Source organism: Pseudorasbora parva, chromosome 19 (assembly GCF_024679245.1).
Source record: "Pseudorasbora parva isolate DD20220531a chromosome 19, ASM2467924v1, whole genome shotgun sequence".
Lineage (NCBI taxonomy): Eukaryota > Metazoa > Chordata > Actinopteri > Cypriniformes > Gobionidae > Pseudorasbora > Pseudorasbora parva.
The window spans coordinates 33,814,279-33,837,092 of NC_090190.1; the positions used below are offsets into that span (position 1 = coordinate 33,814,279).

A 22,814-nucleotide genomic window follows, 5' to 3' on the forward strand; every position below is an offset into this window, starting at 1 on the left:
ATGATAAATCTCTACTGCGTTTCAAACAAGATTAAACAAAGAAACATTCCTCAAGTAATGTTTTAATTGAAAATACAAAAATTCAACATTGTATATCTTAAATCAACCTTAATGTTAAAAAACTGTCTGGTTTGTAATTCATTCTGATAAAAAATACTATTAATTTATAAATTAATACATTTACATTTGGCAGATGATTTTATCCAAAGAGACTTACATTGCATTCAATGTACGCATTTTTACATTTTGTCAGTTCTTGCTTTCCCAATTCATCGATCCCACGATCTTGGCGTTGATAGCGCTCCTCAAAATGATCCAAACACATAGTATCGTTCCTGTTAAAGAGACACATTTGGTTAAAACAAACACATTAAAAAAATCTAAGATATAAAGTTTCAAACATCTTCAATCAACAAGCAGAGATACTTACATAGCCTGTCTTCCTTTCAGGATCGTTTAGGTTTGTAGAGTAATAATGCCAAGGGCATACATAGATTGTGGCCTTAAGTGGTTTCCTTCTGCAATAATAAACAATATTCCATGAAACAAAAATCCTCCAAAGCAGAAAGCAAACTAAAAGACTCAAAATAATCAGGTCACTTTGTGTTTTACTTCAGGTTATCTTTATACCAACACATAGCAAGAAAATGTTATATTCAAAACATAAGCACTACTGTTACAGATTTACAATACTACAACTAGAAAAGGCTAGAACTAAGTTGTACAGAAAAAATCGCGCATGGAAGGGCACTAATGCATGTCTGCTCAACTAATACAAAATAAGACGAAAAATGTCAAATAGTATGAGTGTGCAATGTCGTGGAATGTATACGCCAAAACTCATTTCGGCGTGCATATGATACGCACTTTATGGCGTATATATGACACGCTCTCTTGGGCAGGTTTAGGGTAGTGGGGTGGGGGGTTCGTATGTATAACACGCCATAAATTGCGTATCATATGCACGCAAAAAACAGCGTATCATATGCACGCCAAAATGAGTTTTGGCGTATACATTCCACGACATTGCACACTCGTACTCGATCTTGAGTTTCTATATGACTGAAGCAGTTCATGAAGAAAAGCGTGTCCTACGATGTTTTCGCCATTTTGGAGCGCTGTACAGAATGGTCGGCGTATGTTATCAAAGTACAACGAGAAGATTGCTAGAACACACAGAGCATTTCACTCGCAAAATGTTGCAGGCCGATCAGTATGCGTAGCGCCGACAATGATGGACCGTGCTATCCGTGGGTGCTCGGCCAGGGATCGAGCCCCGGCGTCACACAAGAAAAAAAAAATTAAGAGCAATTAATTCATTCGATTAACGTCTGCTTTCTCATTTGAATGACATTTCAAAACACCAGAATTAACTCGTAGTTACGGGGTGAAAGATATAAACGGTCTTATAAAGGTTGGAAGCCCTAAAGATACTTAACGTTATGCCAAATGAGAAGAAATAACTATCCAAGTCCAGTGAGTTAAAAAATGACACATAATGTTAATGCTGCAACATTATTACAAAATTAATACAACGAAATTAAGTCACTTACGTAAATCTCGTCCTCCATTAACGAATTTAGTGTGTTAGTGGGGGTTATTCAGTTATGTTAAACTGAATGGTGGATCAAAAGCGCGCTAAATTTAAACTGAGGTAAAAAAAAAAAAAAAACGCTAAGAGTTAAGTCATCCACATCGGCTACGTTACTCATTATACAAGCTCATTAATAAATCACAAGTTGATAAGATAATAATACTATACTATACCTTGTCCTTGTAACCGTTGTGTGTGCAGGGAAATCCATAAAGATGGAGAGACCGAAGGATGAGCTGGGAAATTTAAAATGCTCTGCACATGCGCAGATGTTGATTGTTAACACCCAAAGGAAACACTGTGCTTTATCACCCAAAGGAAACACTGTGCTTTAACACTAAACAAGTGATAAAGCATATAATATTTGTAAATTAACACCAGATTTTATCACTAGATGCCCAACACCAGGTTTTTATCCCTCAGTAATTTGCTGTGTATGAAGTGTCCAACATTCCACACTAACAGTGCATATGAAATCGCGTACTGAGTAGAGTTAGGTACAAGTAAGGAAGTATTCGTTTTTGGGCGCAGTGTTAGTTTTTTTGTTAAATAACTGCATCATCTGGGTATTTGAAGTGACCTTTTTATTTTGTTGGAATTATCAGTTTCCTATTCTACAAAATGACAGAATAGTGCATGTATACAAATTGGGACACACCGACTGCCTAAGGTCCCGTTTACGCAAGTGCGTTTTTATTTTAAAATGGTGTTTTAAAATGGAAACGATCCTCTTTTATACTGGTGTTTCCACTACATTTCAGAAACAATCTCATCCACACTACATGACCAACATAATGTCACATGGCCATTAATTCACTACATCTGAATTAAGTGTAAAAAGTGTATTAAAAGTGTATTATAATTATTAAAATTATAAAATACAGTGTTTAACTGCACAACGGCCGCTAAAAAGCATACAGTTTCATCTCCGTATAATAGTTTACATCGTCATTGAGCCTGGTCTGTTACAGAGCCTTTGAGAGAGAAGGCTACCAGAACAAGACAAGGGCTGCGTTTCCCTAAAGCATTATAAGAATAGCCACCAACTTAGTCTTACAATGCTTTTCTGAAATGCAGCCCTGGTCTGTTATTCTCGTGTTCAGGTAGCATAATGTTGGCAGCCATGCCATCTTTTTCAAAAGTCTCAGTTTTTGTCCGTTTACACTGAAACGCTAGCCTGGATGCCAGCCGAACTTAGCCCCGCCCACAACATTTTTAGGTGAGGCAGTTTGGTCTGGCCACGCTCCATAGAGGATTGATTATCTCTGAACAGAAACTGTTCGGACCAATGAAATCATCAGGGCGGGCTTTAGACGATGATGGACAGATGATAAACAGTAACGTAATCATCACGTCATCAAAGTGGCTTGGATTATATTTGTTTGAATCCTAAACAGACAGATTGTTTGTATATGCATTCACAATTTCCCTCAGAAATGATGATCATGTTGGGTAAGTACTCTGTGTATCATTAAATTCTTTTATTTTTTTACAACACCGGCAAAGATTGTTAATTTCAACGTGCGTGCAGACAGGGTTGCCAAGTTTTTACAACAAAACCCCCCAACTACTAGGCCAAAACAATAGCTTCTCAGGGGGTTCTCCGGAAGAAGAAAAAAAGGTGTTTGGGGGGTAAAATGTGTGTTATTTTGGTAAGGTTGCCTGCTAAAATTCGCACTCACGGGTCTATATATCACATAATAGTCGTTTCAACCCGCGGACATAGCGGGAAAAAAAACGCGGACTTGGCAACACAGTGCAGTTGAGCTCTGTTGACGTCACTTCGTTGCTCTGATTGGTTGCAGATCTATCCAATTGATGTCTTTCCTGGTTCGGTTGAAACACGCCCCATAATCACAGCTCAATGGAGCAGTTTCAGACTCATATTCTGACTAGAATTGAGTATGACCACGTCAGGCTGCTGAAACGCAACCCCAGAGTTTTCAAAATAAAATTGTGTCATTTTAGAAAGTCTCTGTTTTCGAGGTTCAAAAACGCTGGATTAGTGTAGACAGCAGGCGTAACCGTAGCAAAAGTAATGCATTTTAAAACGAAAACGCACTAGTGTAAATGGGGCCTAAGTCTTGTGCTGCTTCCGAAATTGAATATTTCCTTACTACAGGTGCTGGTAATATAATTAGAATATGATCAAAAAGTTGATTTAATTCCATTCAAAAAGTAAAACTTCTATATTATATTCATTCATTATACACAGACTGATATATTTCAAAAGTTTATTTCTTTTCATTTTGATGATCATAATTGACAACTATGGAAAAGCCTAAATTCAGTATCTCAGAAAAATTTAATATTACGTAATACAAAGAAAGGATGAACATGAAAAATATGAGCATGTACAACACTCTATACTTAGTTGCAATGCGTCGTGGCATGGAGTCGATCAGTCTGTGGCACTGCTCAGGTGTTATGAGAGCACAGGTTGCTCTGATAGTGGCCTTCAGCTCTTCTGCATTGTTGGGTCTGGCATATCGCATCTTCCTCTTCACAATACCCCATAGATTTTCTATGGGGTTAAGGTTAGGTGAGTTTCCTGGCCAGTTAAGAACAGGGATACCATGGTCCTTAACCAAGTCCTGTTGGAAAACGAAATCTGCATCTCCATAAAGTTGGTCAGCAGCAGGAAGCAGGAAGTGCTCTAAAACTTCCTGGTATATGGCTGTGTTGACCTTGGACCTCAGAAAACACAGTGGACCAACACCAGCAGATGACATGGCACCCCAAACCATCACTGACTGTGGAAACTTTACACTGGACCTCAGGTGATGTGGATTGTGTGCCTCTCCTCTCTTCCTCCAGACTCTGGGACCTTGATTTCCAAAGGAAATGCAACATTTACTTTCATCAGAGAACATAACTTTGGAACACTCAGCAGTCCTTTTTGTCTTTAGCCCAGGCGAGACGCTTCTGACGCTGTCTGTTGTTCAAGAGTTGCTTGACACAAGGAATGCGACAGCTGAAACCCATGTCTTGCATACGTCTGTGCGTAGTGGTTCTTGAAGTACTGACTCCAGCTGCAGTCCACTCTTTGTAAATCTCCCCCACATTTTTGAAAGGATTTTGTTTCACAATCCTCTCCAAGGTGTGGTTATCCCTATTGCTTGTACACTTTTTTGTACCACATCTTTTCCTTTCCTTCCCCTCTCTACTAATGTGCTTGGACACAGAGCTTTGTGAACAGCCATCCTCTTTTGCATTGACCTTTTTATCTTGCCCTCCTTGTGCAAGGTTTCAGTGGTCATCTTTTGGAAAACTGTCAAGTCAGCAGTCTTCCTCGTGATTGAGTAGCCGACAGAAATAGACTGAGAGACCATTTAAAGGCCTTGGCAGGTGTTTTGAGTTAATAAGCTGATTAGAGTGTGGCACCGGGTGTCTACAATTTTGAACCTTTTCACAATATTCTAATTTTCTGAGATACTGAATTTGGGATTTTCCTTAAAAAGAAAATAAAAGAAATATATCAGTCTGTGTGTAATGAATTAATATTATATACAAGATCAAAAGGCGAGATTCTGAAGTGTCCAACTAATACAATGGACAATTTACTATCCCATGAGGCCACGAATGGAGTTGAAGTGACACAACTGACACTGGTAGGTCACATGACAATAACAACATGACGAATGTAGTACGTCCGGAGAACAGTCATACTACACACATTCAAATAGAACATACTTTTTTAACGATCACAAAGTAAGTTCACATTTCGAATGTAGTACCCACTCAGTGCGCAATTTCGGACATACCGTTTGACTGACTTGGCATCGTAGCCCTACCACACGTATAGATTGAAAAGTTATTACTATCACATCTACATTAAAATAGAATTTGAAAATGGACCAATGAGGTGTGACTAATTGGTCTGTCCTCTTTCCCTCATATTTTATTTTGTCCTATTGTCATTCCCAGCATCATTCGTTCCTGCTCTGCCTTTCTGTCTTTCCTGTGTTCTCCCTCTTTCAATCCCTGCTCCCCTTCTCTGTTGTTTTTGTCAGGGATGCTGCCTCTCTTGTGTCCCCTCCAGGCATGTTGCTGTGGTGACAGCAGTAAAAGGGATGAGAGAGAGAGGGAGAACTATCACTTCTTTAACTCGCTGCATCTACCGTCCTTGCGCTTGTCTGTGCATAGTATGCCATGTCAATTGCTTCTGTTGTCAATCACAATCTTTTTTTTCTCCCTCCAGAGTCCATTTCTCATCCAGTATTAAACTGTTTCACTTGCCGTAGCCCATATCTTTGTATCTCAAGACTCTCGCGATATCTTCTTGTCCCAAAATAAAAGTTTCTCTGAAACTCTGTCAAAGACACGTGTGTTTGAGGAACATCTGCTCTGAGCCTTTAAACAGTTTTGTTGATAATAATAAGTAAGCCGTCTTTTTATGTGCCATCATCATTATGTTTGCGTTGTGCATGTTTACATGTCTTTTATGTGTCTTCAGTGTTCGTTTGGCTCGAGTTTTGAGTGATGTCGATGTGCTGATGTGCACATTGTGGCTCAGGCGTTGCTAGGCAGCGGGAGACATTAGTAAAACTAGGCTGTTTCTATTTGCTTTCGTGTGTTGGTTGTGATTAATTCATGAGTAGCCCTGCTATGGGCACATTGATTATCCAGATAATCCATTATCATCAATGTGACTTGCTGCAGTCATGTATCCTTGTTTGGTGTTTAATTGCTTTTCCTAAGGTTTTTATTCACGGGGCATGCGAGATCACACGGAGACGGGTGCGTTCTGTTCTCTGTTCTCCTCCCCCTCCGTTACCCGTCCCTCATCCATCTCGTTTTCCACGTCAACTAATTCATTCATCCTTCCGTGTTCCCTCTGTCTGCTGTCACACCATTTATCTGAATGTTTCAATCTCAGTCACGGATTTTATTTGCGTCTTCTTAATATTGCAATGATTTATTTATTGTTACAATCTCAAGTTTGTATATGCAACAGACTGAAATGACAAAAAAGCTAAATGACTTTCAGTCAGTGCAGGAGATGTTGCCTGAAATACCGCTTTATTCTCGTGTTTGCTCTTGTACACGCCATTTCACATGCATGCTTATTTTCATAAAACTTTTATTAAAACTTTAAATTTTAAAATGTGGAATATTTATTTCTTGTTATGGAGAGACCATACCGAAGTTTGGAAACAATACAGGCAAAGTTGGGTTTTGGGCTATATTTTAGCATAAAATATTTTTATTTGATTTATTGTATTTATTTATGTTTTTTTTTTTACACTACAGCAATTTGGTATGACTTTTTTTTTTTTTTTAAGTGCGTTATAAAAACTTAAACTTGAACTTAACGACAAATTGAATGATGACTTTGCAGTGGCATGATAAGGGACAACAGAAAACTATGAAAACATATTTTATTATAATAATAATAATAATAATAATAATAAAATCATGAATATGATTAATATTAAATCAGCACATATATTAACTGTGTTCTTTTTTTCTGTCAATCAATCAGTAAAACTATAACAAACTGTCGACAAAAAATATGACTCTATGGGTACACTGTAAAAAAAAAAATGCTCCTATTGAAAATTTTCAAGTGACTGATAACATCTAAATTTTTCAGTTAGCCAAATTGAATTCCTGTGATTTAAATTGCATCGATTCACAGAATTTAAATTTTGCCATATGAAAAATGTATTTATTCACAGAATTTCAGTTCGGCCAACTAAAAAATTTAGATGTGATCAGTCACTAGAAAATTTTCAATTGGAGCATTTTTTTTTTTTTTTTTTTACACTGTAGTTTTTCAAGCACCTTATTACAAACCTATATTTACATTTTAAAGGGTTAGTTCACCCAAAAATGAAATTTATGTCATTAAAGACTCACCCTAAAGTCGTTCCACATCCGTAAGACCTCCGTTCATCATCGGAACACAGTTTAAGATATTTTATATTTTAGTCCCAGAGCATAATGCAGTCAATGCACACTTTACTATCCATGTCCAGAAAGGGAATAAAAACATCATCAAAGTAGTCCATATGTGACATCAGTTAGTTAATTAGAATCTCTTGAAGCATCGAAAATACATTTTGGTCCCAAAATATCAAAAACTATGATTTTATTCAGCATTGTCTTCTCTTCCACGTTCCTCCAAAAAGATTCAAACGGTGTGAATCGATCAGTGATTCGGGTCGCCAATGTCACGTGATTTCAGCAGTTCAGATCATGTCAAACCGCCAAACTTTTGAAATCACGTGACAATAGCGACCCGAAGCATTGATCGATTCGCTGATTCATTAACCGTTTAAATCTTTTTAGAGACACACGGAAGCGAAGACAATGCTGAATAAATTCATAGTTTTTGATATTTTTTGGACCAAAATGTATTTTCGATGCTTCAAGAGATTTTAATTAACCAACTGATGTCACATATGGACTACTTTGATGATGTTTTTCCCTTTCTGGACATGGACAGTGAAGTGGGCATTGACTGCATATGCTCTGGGACTAAAATATAAAATATCTTAAACTTACCATAGTAATAACAGTAAATAATTACAATGCAATTTTAATAATGCAATTGCATGCAACTAACTCTAAGCTGAACCCTAATCTAACTCTAACCCTATTTTAAGTACATATAGTTAATTCATATTAGTCAGTATAATTGTAATATATAATTGCATTGTAACAATGACACCTTAAAATAAAGTGTAACCCTAGATTCATTCTGTTAGTCTTCTCTGAGCTGATTTAGAGCGCTGTCCATGGTCCTGACGTTTTCTCGATTTTTTTCCATGGTGCTGAACTTTGTGTTAGCCTTTGAAGAATGCTTTTTTAGTAAGCAGAGATCCTAAGATAGCTATTCAGTGCAGCTGAAATACTACAGAAAAACAAGGTTCTCTCTCCTTCTCTCTATTATGGTCAGGGTTACATAAGTATATTAAACTGAACTGACAGTGCGCTTTCTCCCTCTTTCTACTGTGGCCACTTTCTCACTTAACCCCATCTGATATGAATTAGCAAATGTTTGCTTGCATGACTGTGCATATCTAAGCATGTAAATTCACATATTAAGTGCAAGTGTTTGAGTATGTGTACTTTTGAGCGAGCCAGGCAGGCCTGAACTCCAGGTGGGCCTCTACTGTTTGTACCCTTGAGCAGCTACTTAACCTGATTCGCTCCAGTGCCTCCCCAGCTGTACTAATGGCTAATGTGATTGTAGAAACAGAGGCCTTGGATAAAGGCATCTGCCAGGCAAATCGCTGGCAATATTGTGCAGTGTCACGACTTAAAGGCTGATTTAGAGCATCGAACGAAGGATGAAGAAAGGAGACGGAGAAAAAGAAAGCTGTAGCGAGACATTCGAAATTGAATTACAAAGATGGATGACAAAGGAGAGGTGAAGGAATAGACAGCATCTGTAAAAGCAAATAAGATAAAGAAGAATAAGAAAGGAAACCAAAATGAAAGTCATTCTTTGGAAGGTTGGTTAGATTAGTCAGTATGAGATGACAGAGACAGGTTTGCAAAAAGCTGACTGACTCTAAGTAGATGATGTAGTGCATTGGGATGTCATTTTTCAACGGTCACAAGGTTCCAGTGCATACGATGACAAGGCCAAGAATAAATTCACTTTTAAAGACGTTGGTGAGAGCAAAGAGATGTAATGTGCATGGTCATTGTAGCTAAGGCTGTAAAGAGGTGTGGAAAGTTTTTATAGCTTTCCAGAGAGACTTAAGGACAGCGTTGACACAAGAATACAGCCTCATTAATTGAAGAGCTCTTAAATACTTTTAATGAGACCTTCTGTCACATGCCTGTCCTGTCTTGTGTGCACATGTGGGTTTTGTCATTCTGAGCATGAGCTCATGTAATTGTCTTATTCCTCCCCCCTTGTTATCTAATTAGTGTTGATTTCTCCCACCTGTTCCCTCTTGATTTCTTCCCTTTATAAGCTCCTTGTGTTTGTCAGTCTGAGTCGTATCCTTGTACTGTCTACGTCTTCCGTTCCCCTGCGACTTCCTTGTGGTATGTGTTCAGTTTCAGTTTATGTGTTTTCTAGTTACGTTTTCCCCCTCGTGGGTTTTGTTTTGCATTTATGTTTTATTTGTTATAAATAAATATATTATTCTTCTTGCACTTGAGTCCTCGCACCACTTCCTTTTTGTGTACGTGACATAAGGATACGACCCTTGAGGACTCAGCAGAAGATGGGTAGCTTCCTTTTTCCATCTCCCTCCAACTACCTGCAAATTGCAAGATATGTGAGCTTTAATTACATCCGCCAGCAGGGGGCTGACGTGAGGGACTTCGCCTGCAGTCTCCTCATTAAGGTTGATCACATGACTTACACTGAGGCAGAGATTAAGGAAGTATTGAACATCTGTTTGGACATGCCTCTCAGCCCGGGGGAGATGGAAAAGCTGGGGCATCTGGGATTCTGGGACTTTGTCCATCATATTTACCATCTTGGAGAGCCTGAACATCCTCGGCTAGCAGAATCCCAGCCCACTGACGGTTCCCTTCCATCTACTGTCAGTGGAGGCCCCAGCCCTCCGATGACCCGGAAACGGAGAAGGAGGAGGAGGAGCAGGCCTACCTTGTCAGATAACTCCATTGGAGAGGATTCAGCTTTGGGGGTCGGAGAGCCGGTGGACTGTGTTCCGGTGGTCCCTATTCCGGTGGATCGTGTTCTGGAGGTCTCTGTACCAGTGGATTGGGTTCCGGTGGTCCCTATGCCAGTGGACTGTGTTCCGGTGGTCCCTGTACCGGTGGATCGTGTTCCGGTGGTCCCTATGCCGGTGGACTGTGTTCCGGTGGTCCCTGTACCGGTGGATCATGTTCCGGTGGTCTCTATTCCGATGGATCGTGTTCCAGAGGTCCCTGTACCGGTGGTCCCTGTGCCGGTGGATAGAGTTCCGGTGGACTCTGTGCCAGTGGATCGTATTCCGGTGGACGCCGCTGGGCCGGAGATGCCTCCCAGGCGTCCTGCTCTCACCGCGCCTCCCAGGCGTCCAGCTCTCACCGCGCCTCCCAGGCGTCCAGCTCTCACCGCGCCTCCCAAACGCACAGCTCTCACCGCGCCTCCCAAACGCACAGCTCTCACCGCGCCTCCCAGGCGTCCTGCTCTCCGTGCGCCGCTGAGGCGTCCTGCTCTCCGTGTTTCCCTTGTTGACCCCTCCCTTGTCTGTTCCTTCCTTGTCTGTTTCCCCTGTTCCCCCCGTCCCACCCTGGTCTGTCCCTCCCGTCCCGCCCTGGTCTGTCCCTCCCGCGCCGCCCTGGTCTGTCCCTCCCGCGCCGCCCTGGTCTGTCCCTCCCGCCCCGCCCTGGTCTGTCCCTCCCGCCCCGCCCTGGTCTGTCCCTCCCGCCCCGCCCTGGTCTGTCCCTCCCGCCCCGCCCTGGTCTGTCCCTTCTGTCCCGCCCTGGCCTGTCCCGCCCATCCCTAGTGGAGCGTCTGGTAGCCGCTCCTTAAGGAGGGGGTAGTGTCACATGCCTGTCCTGTCTTGTGTGCACATGTGGGTTTTGTCATTCTGAGCATGAGCTCATGTAATTGTCTTATTCCTTCCCCCTTGTTATCTAATTAGTGTTGATTTCTCCCACCTGTTCCCTCTTGATTTCTTCCCTTTATAAGCTCCTTGTGTTTGTCAGTCTGAGTCGTATCCTTGTACTGTCTACGTCTTCCGTTCCCCTGCGACTTCCTTGTGGTATGTGTTCAGTTTCAGTTTATGTGTTTTCTAGTTACGTTTTCCCCCTCGTGGGTTTTGTTTTGCATTTATGTTTTATTTGTTATAAATAAATATATTATTCTTCTTGCACTTGAGTCCTCGCACCACTTCCTTTTTGTGTACGTGACACCTTCAGGCTATCATCTTGCTTCCTCTACTAGATGTACCACAGTCAAACTTTCAGACAATATTTTGTAGAAAACACGTTCCACCTGTTAAAATATCTTTGTAATTCTTTGCTCACATGATATCACAGCAATTATCAAAGACAACGATCCAATAAATTCCTGTTGGATGAAATCAAATCCAGCCATACACTGTAAAAAAATATTTAGAAAAAAAGTTACCTGGTTGCCTTAAAATTTTGAGTTCATTGAAATAAAAATTTTGAGTTAATACAATGAAATTTTTTTGAGATTCGACAACCTTTATTAAAAAAAATTATTAAAAGATTTAGTAAGCATATTGGGCAATTTTGTGTGTTTTATTTCTGATGACACAGTGAAACATGCCAAATAGTTCTATTTACCAGATTTATCTTTTTTTTTATGTGGTTCAGATACAATAATATTTTGAGTTTCTATTTATTAAACACATTTCCTTCATTGTATTAACTCAAATTTTTAATTTCAATAAACCCAAAATTTTAAGGCAACCAGGTTACTTACTTTTTTAAGTTAAACCAACAAAAACCAACATTTTTACAGTGTACATATTTTTCAATTTGAGAAGCTGTTTCACTCTGATATACTCTCTCTGATATAGAGAGTATGCACGTGACGTCACCTTCAGCTGGAGAGACTGCGGTTACGCAGCATTGGTTTACAGCGTGAATGCCTCGAAAAACACACAAAACCAGGCCCTGTGCCAGAGGGGGGTAGGGGGAGGCTTGTCCATGGACTCCATGGACATTCCTGTGCCCCCCTCCGGACCCCTTCCCGCTTGATAATAGCTTGTAATTTTCTCGCTCAGTCAACTGCCACCTGTGGCTGCTTCTGCTACTGGTTGCTTTTAGAAGGAAAAGCTACCCAACATTGCTGGTCTAGCATCTGTAATCGTCTATAAGAGTTAGTAATAATAGCATATTATTAGCGACAATGAGTTGGCAAAAGATCCAGTGCGTATCTGTGTCCACGCTATGGCCAATCACAGGTGTTTAAGTTAGAATCCGCTCTCCGCTCAAGTTTTTTTCCAGTGCTGCATGTGTGCAAATCCTCTTTAAGTGTAGACATTACGTAAATAAGAGATTAATTGTGTAATCGGCTTCACTGAATAATATAACAGAACTTTGTGTGATTGTGTTCTTTGAATGAGTGAAAGCTTTTAGTGATTATAAAGGGAGTCCTGGATGAGGGTGCGTGTTCCAGCGGGAAATTGACGTTGATGCATTAACCCTCTATACACTCATAGAAATGTATACGTAGATGCCTCATTCGAACACTCCAGGCACGTTGACGAGCCGCCATTTTAGAACGGTCAACACACGTCAACAGTTCAGATGCTGTCAATTATCACTCGCATAAAAAAAAGTACACTGCGCCTGGGCAGCCTCTGTGAAACCCTGTAAAGGTGAGATTGAGATGTTGAGTTTAGCAATTATAATGTTTGGATCTACACAAAAACATCTTCATGGCTTCATGGTTCTTGAATTTCAATTCCCAGTATTCAAGAACTGGAAATGTTTGTGAAAACAAACATTGACCCTTTGAAAGTGTTTAAATTAAACTAAATGTAAGAGTATTGAAAGAAGAAAAAATGCTCATATTTCTGCTGTTCTAAGCATGCCCGTCTGTCAGCGAGTCTATTTTTGCCGCGATGCTTGCGCTGAATTAAAGCCACGTACGGTGCATAGTTCTTAATCAAATTGACCTGATTAACATGAAAAATAACAAATTTCACCATAAAATCATTTAGTGCAGTGTTCCTTTTGTTTTACAATCACCACATGACATCCAGCGCGGTGAACTAATAAAATACACGAAAACACATCACTGCCAGAAGATTTTGCCCAAACTTCCAAGGCCTGTTTAAATGAATGAGTGAGACATTTGTATAGCGCTTTCATATGTACTACTGTACAAAAATAAATGATTTAAATGACTAATCTAAGGGTACCTTAACTTTAATGTTACATTTATCAAGCGAACAACTTATATACAGCATATTATATGCATGTGTGTTTGGGAATGGGGCATTTGCAGCAGATATATGCTGCCCATCATAAATCAAAGCACGTCTCGGGAGGAGAACACCGGCAAATGTGACAGAATGGACGATTGTATTTGCAATACGCAGTTCAGCTGCGAGTGATCAGTGAGACAAACGTTGCCAGAATGCACAACGGATGGGCATCGGGCGCGTGCGGCTCCCGCTCTCCATATGCACTGCTTCTCTGCCTTGTCAGCACACTGTTTGCGCATGTTCGTGGCCGGCTTTGACTGTTCTAAAATAGCGGACGGCTAACGTATAGCAGCCCATAGAAACAGTCGCTAATGAGCTATCTACGTATACATATTCTATGTATACACTCACCGGCCATTTTATTATGTACACCTGTTTAACTGCTCATTAATGCAAATATCTAATCAGCCAATCACATGGCAGCATAAATGCATTTAGGCATGTAGACATGGGGTGCATCTCAATCAGCTCCCTAGTTCAGTAGTCAGGGAACTTATCAGGGAGCCATTTTAAGAGCTGTCTCAATTGTAGAATCCTTCCAGTGCACGGAAACATTTGCTCCCTAAAAAGTCCCACAGCGCTCCGCAAAACCCAGGTGTGCATCGATGTTCACTATGTTCCCTTAACTGAAGTTCTACTGAAGCGTGAAACTCAGCCAAATCACTACACATAACGACGATAACGGCAGGTGATGAATGTTTTAAAAAATGGAAGCCATTATTTTATCATTTTTCTACATAACGTTTATAGTTTACTTACAGCTGAAATATTGAACGTATATTTAACAAGCAAAGTATTTATCATAATGTTTTTTTTAAATAAGATTACAAGTAATGTCACAAAGATTCAGTTCTGCTGTTCTTCTTAAATACCAATAATGACACAATGAGGATGTCGTCACGTCGCCGGAAATAGTCATCAGTGTCCAAATGTGTAGTAAGCCAGCGTCCTTTACTGTCCTTACCAGTGCCCGAATTCATGTAAACGACATACTGATTCATGAGCTCGGGAGCTAGGGAACTGAATGAGATGCACCCATGGGCAAGAGAATCTGCTGAGCACAGTGAGCATTAGAAAAATGATTTAAGTGTCTTTGGATGTGTCATGGTCGTTGGTGCCATGGGCTGATCTGAGTATTCCAGAAACTGCTGATCTACTTGGATTTTCCTGCACAAACATCTTTAAGGTAAGAATATTCAGAAAAAAGAGAAAATATCCAGTAAGCAGCAGTTTTATGTGTGAAAATGTCTTGTTGGTGAGAATGGCCAGACTGGTTCAAGCTGATAGAAAGGCAACAGTAACCCAATAACCGTTGTTACCACCGAGGTCTGCAGGAGAGCATCTCTGACACCTCACGACGAACCTTGAAGCAGGCGAGCTATAGCAGAAGACCACACCGGGTGCCGCTTCTGTCAGCTAAGAACAGGAAACTGAGGCTACAACTTGAACAGGCTCACCACAATTGGACATTAGAAGATTGGAAGAACATTCAGTACATCAAACATTCACTAGGGTCAGAACAACACAGTCTCATCCCTACTCGTCAAATGTTGCCGAACGGTCAAGGGACCCTGACGTCAACTGTTGACGCACAGGGTACCCCTAAATCGCCATTTTTCGACGTACTGGGTAATCCACTGATTTCAACGAGAAACCTAGGACGTCATAAACAGACGTGTTGGGCATGTGAATGTTATCGTCATGATGGAATTTATTGGGTTATAATTGTTCCATTATGACATGTTGGAGTGTGATTCTCAATTTAATCAGCCACCACAATTGTATTTACATTTATTTACGCTATGATACACGTTTGAAACAGCAGTCAAACCCCACCCCGCCCTAAACCTACCCATTTGCGTATTATATGATATAAAACACAGACTGTAACAGACAACAGGCACACTTTATTGAAAAATTCAAACTATTCCGAGGCCAAACGATTGAATTGTGAGAAGAAAAGACCCAAAAGCAATCACCTCGTCTCTATCCGCGCCGCGCGCCGCGCCCCGGCGTCACACTGAAGACGTCACAGGTAGACCCCTCGGCGTCACGCGATGGACGAACTGGGAACCCAATTGCTTTCAGTGGGAAACCTTTGGCGTCAACATTAGACGGCAATTCTATCGGTATGAAATCGCGCTGAAGAAGTCTCATTCAGAACACTTCGCGATGTTTGGCATCAGATCACGTGTGCCACATGTTGGTGAGTAGTCATACATATTATGTCCTAATATTTGATATAAAGTATTTTCTGCTTGTCGTTATCGATCATGTTCAGTCACTGCATTGTATCTGTCATCATCTCCACTGAGGCTTTGCATTTCTTTGCTTTCTAAATAAACACACCTTGCTAATAGGGTGATTAAACACTGTCACGTGACGTGCTATAGACCTTTAAACAGTTGTTAATATTTAATAATAATTACTAGTGTAGTTCCAACGTGGCATTTGTAGTAGAAGCACAATAAAAATTAAAAAAAACAACACTTGCCATGCGTTTACCACGGTATTGGTAGTTTTAATGTGATATTTGTTGTAAATAAACAGTAGCCACAACAATTACCATGCTTTAAATGCATTTTAATGTAAAATCCAAATATTGTTATTTAAATAGTATACTTTATAATGCTATATATTATATATTATGACTTTTTTCTCTCTCTCTTTCTTTTTTTTTTTTTTTTTTTTTACCTGAAAAGACCAAAAGGGCCTCTCGGACTCAGTCAACCCATTCTTGTTTGTGGAGATGTAACGGAGAAAACCGAAAGCTGCAACAGCAAATATTTGTAATGGTATGTATGTGTTGGTTTGAACCCTTTATCAAACATTTTATTTAGCATTTGTTGTTACTTATTCTTACAAATCCCATAGCTCAATCAGTAAGAACATATTCCCAAAGTCTTAATAATTCACAAGATTTAACAAGTTGTCAAATTCGTATGATTCTCGTACATATAGCTCTGGAAAAAAGACCACTTAACATGGATTTCTAAATGTTAAGTGGTCTCTTAATTTTTTTTTCCAGAGCTGTATTTGTATATGAAGAGTTCAGATGCAAAAGCCTCAAAAAGCCACTTCGGTCACATGACATCAGATATTCAATTATTTTTTCTTAATCAGATCAGTTGCACTGTTTATAACGTCCCGTTTGCATGTAAATAACTTATGTGATCACAAAATCAAGTGAGTTATCTACATTTTCAAACAAATTCATATGATATAGCTTGCTATTATATACTTTTAATAATGGGAATGCACACATATCTGTGAACTTATTACATAAATGTATTTAACATTTAATTATGCATCGTTTTTTTACAGAAATAAATCCTACAGTTATGTTTAAACTGACAACATCATCATCATGTCCTGTCCTGGGCACATTGGGCAACATGTGTCCTCCAACATATTCGATCTGTGGCCACGTTTTCACATCTTCTCATGGAACACCGGCATTGAGGTCTTCGTGAAACATCTGTCTCATATCTTCCTTGGTTTTCCCTGTCTCGTGCGTCCTCCTGGTGGTGTCCACTTCATAAGTGTTTTTGGGTGTTGTTGTTTGGGCATGCATAGGCCATGTCCAGTGAAGTGCACCCTTTGCTCTGTCACAGTGTCTCAAAGTCTTCACGTGGAGTCTTATGATCTCTTTGATATATGCAGAACCAATATTCATAAACTGTTCTTGATGTCTGCCTATGCCTTTATCATCAGGAGTTTTAGTGAAGGACATATCTATTGCCATCCACTGGTTCTAGTCATGCATTGACTTCATGATGCTATAGTCCAATGTATATTTCTGCATTTGTTGTTTGTTTGAACAAATGAAGATAGTGAGAGTTAATATCTTTTGAAATCAATAATTATTCATTAAAACTTTTATTACAATGGTCACTAAAGTACATATCTACCATAACTACCTCTATCATTATTTCACTATCATTATATCACTACCTTGTTAATGTAACTGTAACATGAATGTACTTTATAGAAGTATTTTCTTACTGAAAATGGTTAACATTTACAATAATCATCAACTATTTTAATTGGCATTTAATTTAGTTACAATAAAAGTGAACAATAATCGCAAATATATAGTATTAAAGTTTAGAATGTAAAATGTTCTTTTTTTGCCTATATATATATATATATATATATATATATATATATATATATATATATATATATATATATATATATATATATATATATATATATATATATATGGGCACTACATTTGTATTTAAACTGTTTGACATTAAATATTGGAATATGCTTACAAAATTGTGTGCATTCATTGTGCTTTTGTTATATTTGTTTTAATTCCAAGAGTTCAGATTATAAAGGATGGCTTAAAGAAGTTTATGCTTGTAGACCATTGCATAGAAAAAGGATTCTCTTTCAAATATATGTATTATGCATCAGTTTAACCACACAAAGAAGACTTTCGTTTTAAAATGTGAGTTTTATTATTTAATTAGAATAAATAAATATTTAGCAGCCTAAATATTAAATCTTTAAGGAATCTACCCCTTCAGTTGAACCGGATGAGATGTGATATAATTTACCATAAATGGACAAGTAAGTGTGACGCCTCTGTTCAGCTGGGTTGTCATTGGCTGTGACTTTATCGCAGAACGCGCTGTGATTGGACTATCTGTTTTAACCCATATAAAACGGTGTTTCATGTTACAAAGTATGTTTTGGTGTTATTACGTCAGTAATACGTTAAGCTAACTATAAAGTGTCGCTATGTTGTGAGAAATGACTCCTTTACTGAGAACCCAACCCTAACCCTAAGCATTTCTGCACACTTCTATGAACTACAGCGCCATGTTTCCCATTGCATTGATACAATGACAGATATATGGGTAATGTAGTTTAAAAGGTTTCATAATGAAACAATAAATGTTAAGTAAATAACATATTTAATGGACAACTGGATATTAAAATATGTTCATTGTGCAAACCTTTATGACATATATGAGGGCCAAGCTGAAATTGTATATTTTACTGTGAGCACTTTTAAAAAAACCTTTATGGCAGCTTTCCATATATGTCTGAAAACTGTGGCCAACATTATTTAGTAAACATTGCATATGCAGTTGTCCTGCCAATTTTCTCTGTGATACGCTAACCAGACTTTGAGTTAAAGCCATTTGAAACATGCTTTTTTTTGCTCTTCCAGGGGCCACTTCTGGGTCCCTGGAGGTGTAAGGGCAGTACAACATACACAGATCTATTCTCCTCATCACGTACAACAAACTTTGAGTCACATTTAAATATCAGAGTATTTTGTCTTTTCTATTCTAACGTCATGCTTGTATTAGGTTTTGATATTGTAAGACCATCTGATGAAATACAGAAATATTTGAAAGAAATGTTGTAAAATAATAATTACTACGTTTTATTTTCTTTTATGGATAAACACTAATAAATATAATGGATGAACCTGCAACAACTTGCCATTATCCACTTTCCAGAGTAAACAAAAACTATTTATATTATTTACACTTCATTATTACTATTAAATATAGGACCATGCACCATTAAGTAATAATAACATGAGACATTATCACAATTTCATCTACACCCTCTTCACGTACCTGGCATCGAAAATGTGCATGCTTTAATTTTTATTGCAGTAGTAGATGTACCAGAATGATTAACATGGATCATCTTCAGTTAAGCTTGAAGTGTTTGTAATCCTTTCCTTTATTTCACTGAAAACTGACATACTTGTTACAGCATGCAAGTATATACAACTTTTGGGAGAATTGTACCAAATATAATATAACCAGATAAAAAATGTTTACTTCTCAAGTAAAATATTCTTGGTAATTAATTAGATAACCTAAATAAACTTGTTGAATGTGTATTTACTGTACCAAACACCATACACAATACTCACCATACTTTATCACTCAACACTTTATTGGAGGATACAGTATACAGTTGATAAAGTAGAATAAAGTCAAATAAGATTCAAGATAAATAAAAATGGGTTTTAAAAAACACATTAACATCATATTAATCCATTCACAGCTGCTGAAGCCACACAAATGAGTGCCACATAATCCCATCCAGTCAACTATGATACAGAAAACAGATTTGATATAGTGTTGGAAAATAATGATTCATTATTACAACTAGACTGGTTTCTGTCTCTACCCTCTATCATGTTCATGTTCTTCTTCTTCTAAACAGTTCGCCCACTTGTACCCTACAGTATAATCAATGTACAGATGATGTGATCACTGATGTTGTGTAGCCTTTTCTCAACCAGAGGAAGAAGTCGTATAATCCGGCGTTCTCCAGTCCTGGTCTAAAAGTAAAACAACAAACACAATTCAGATTAAGTTTAATGTACAGTCAGGTTAACCTATGTTCTTCAGTAAACTCTCCACCTCAAAATGGGCAGAAATGCCAATTCCTGATTTAAATTTACAAAGCAGCAGTCAGTACATAAAATAATATACACATTGAAGCATTATGTATAATATTGCAGCCCATAATATTAGCCAAGTACTGAACAAAAACTAATTTACCCATATCAACAGCAACCTTTTAAACAGTAGATCTTTTAGAAAGAACTAACCAGATATTTCACATAATTCAAAGAACATTTACTATTTGATTCCTAATATGTCCCAACTCATTATCTTCTAAAGCTACCCAGAACCATCCATGGTCTACAAAACAATGGAGAAATACATGGAGTTTATAACAACTAAATGCTTTTTCCCACACTTGTCTGCTTTTATCTAAGACAAACAGACGGAGTAGTTTTTAAGAACTGAAGGCCAAAAGTGTAATAATAATTGTATCAAAAAGGGAAAACAAATATTTACCATTTTAAATAAATCCAAGATACAGAACCTCATTTGCTTATTTTAGGAGTTATTAAAAGATTTAGACATGAATAATGGTACGTATTTTATCAGAGTAGAAAGAATGATCACTGTTGAAATGAATAGTCCTTTGAGAGATCAACATCAAATTTTGTACTACATATTACAGCATTGCTTCAATACAAGACATACCAATGGACTTGCGCATTTTTCTGTCTTCTTCGGGCACAAGATGTCCATCTTCCTTCCTCACCCTAAACAAAGGACTTGTTTTCTTAGCTTCGATATAAGGTCTGGTCTTTCTTCTCTTCTGTAAAACAAGAAAATCTCACTTACTCTGTGCAAATACTATTGTTTTTAAAACATATAAATTAAGACAGTTTTACGCCAAGACTCGCTGAGAATCACTAGAAGCTCTTGTGAGGGTTGACTCTTAAAAGAGCTGTTGAGTTTGATATTGTAGAGATCTTTTAAACAAAATAAATTATATAGTTTTAATAGTTTTTAAAAAACTTTTTTTTTTTAAATAAATAAAAGTAATCTGCAAGTAATCCTGCAAGACAGAAAGAAAGAGGAAATTGTATTACATTGCATGCAAGTTGTGAGTTCATACATAACTGTTTCTTGCTGTAAAAAAACGATGCATAATTAAATGTTAAATACATTTATGTAATAAGTTCACAGATATGTGTGCATTCCCATTATTAAAAGTATGTAATAGCAAGCTATATCATATGAATTTGTTTGAAAATGTAGATAACTCACTTGATTTTGTGATCACATAAGTTATTTACATGCAAACGGGACGTTATAAACAGTGCAACTGATCTGATTAAGAAAAAATAATTGAATATCTGATGTCATGTGACTGAAGAGGCTTTTTGAGGCTTTTGCATCTGAACTCTTCATATACAAATACAGCCCTGGAAAAAAAAATTAAGAGACCACTTAACATTTAGAAATCCATGTTAAGTGGTCTTTTTTCCAGAGCTATATGTACGAGAATCATACGAATTTGACAACTTGTTAAATCTTATTAACAAGAATTATTAAGACTTTGGGAATATGTTCTTACTGATTGAGCTATGGGATTTGTAAGAATAAGTAACAACAAATGCTAAATAAAATGTTTGATAAAGGGTTCAAACCAACACATACATACCATTACAAATATTTGCTGTTGCAGCTTTCGGTTTTCTCCGTTACATCTCCACAAACAAGAATGGGTTGACTGAGTCCGAGAGGCCCTTTTGGTCTTTTCAGGTAAAAAAAAAAAAAAAAAAAAGAGAGAGAGAAAAAAGTCATAATATATAATATATAGCATTATAAAGTATACTATTTAAATAACAATATTTGGATTTTACATTAAAATGCATTTAAAGCATGGTAATTGTTGTGGCTACTGTTTATTTACAACAAATATCACATTAAAACTACCAATACCGTGGTAAACGCATGGCAAGTGTTGTTTTTTTTTATTTTTATTGTGCTTCTACTACAAATGCCACGTTGGAACTACACTAGTAATTATTATTAAATATTAACAACTGTTTAAAGGTCTATAGCACGTCACGTGACAGTGTTTAATCACCCTATTAGCAAGGTGTGTTTATTTAGAAAGCAAAGAAATGCAAAGCCTCAGTGGAGATGATGACAGATACAATGCAGTGACTGAACATGATCGATAACGACAAGCAGAAAATACTTTATATCAAATATTAGGACATAATATGTATGACTACTCACCAACATGTGGCACACGTGATCTGATGCCAAACATCGCGAAGTGTTCTGAATGAGACTTCTTCAGCGCGATTTCATACCGATAGAATTGCCGTCTAATGTTGACGCCAAAGGTTTCCCACTGAAAGCAATTGGGTTCCCAGTTCGTCCATCGCGTGACGCCGAGGGGTCTACCTGTGGCGTCTTCAGTGTGACGCCGGGGCGCGGCGCGCGGCCTATGCGCGCGGTGCGCGGCGCGGATAGAGACGAGGTGATTGCTTTTGGGTCTTTTCTTCTCACAATTCAATTGTTTGGCCTCGGAATAGTTTGAATTTTTCAATAAAGTGTGCCTGTTGTCTGTTACAGTCTGTGTTTTATATCATATAATACGCAAATGGGTAGGTTTAGGGCGGGGTGGGGTTTGACTGCTGTTTCAAACGTGTATCATAGCGTAAATAAATGTAAATACAATTGTGCTGGCTGATTAAATTGAGAATCACACTCCAACATGTCATAATGGAACAATTATAACCCAATAAATTCCATCATGACGATAACATTCACATGCCCAACACGTCTGTTTATGACGTCCTAGGTTTCTCATTGAAATCAGTGGATTACCCAGTACGTCGAAAAATGGCGATTTAGGGGTACCCTGTGCGTCAACAGTTGACGTCAGGGTCCCTTGACCGTTCGGCAACATTTGACGAGTAGGGGTGAGACTGTGTTGGTCAGAATGTGGCATAAACAACATGAACACAT

General features: G+C 38.3%; 2 long non-coding RNA genes across 2 annotated transcripts; one reads left to right on the forward strand and one right to left on the reverse strand.

Moving 5' to 3' along the window:
- Window positions 1-15,528: 15,528 nt before the first annotated feature.
- LOC137048447 (uncharacterized) lies at window positions 15,529-17,047 on the forward strand. The gene is made up of 3 exons (XR_010899408.1): window positions 15,529-15,685; window positions 16,182-16,274; window positions 16,804-17,047. It is a non-coding gene; the product is annotated as an uncharacterized lncRNA (long non-coding RNA).
- Window positions 17,048-19,400: 2,353 nt separating this feature from the next.
- LOC137048356 (uncharacterized) lies at window positions 19,401-22,273 on the reverse strand. Its single transcript, XR_010899392.1, has 4 exons — window positions 22,077-22,273; window positions 21,493-21,585; window positions 20,523-20,640; window positions 19,401-19,804 (listed from the first exon to the last, which is right to left on the reverse strand). It is a non-coding gene; the product is annotated as an uncharacterized lncRNA (long non-coding RNA).
- Window positions 22,274-22,814: the final 541 nt, after the last annotated feature.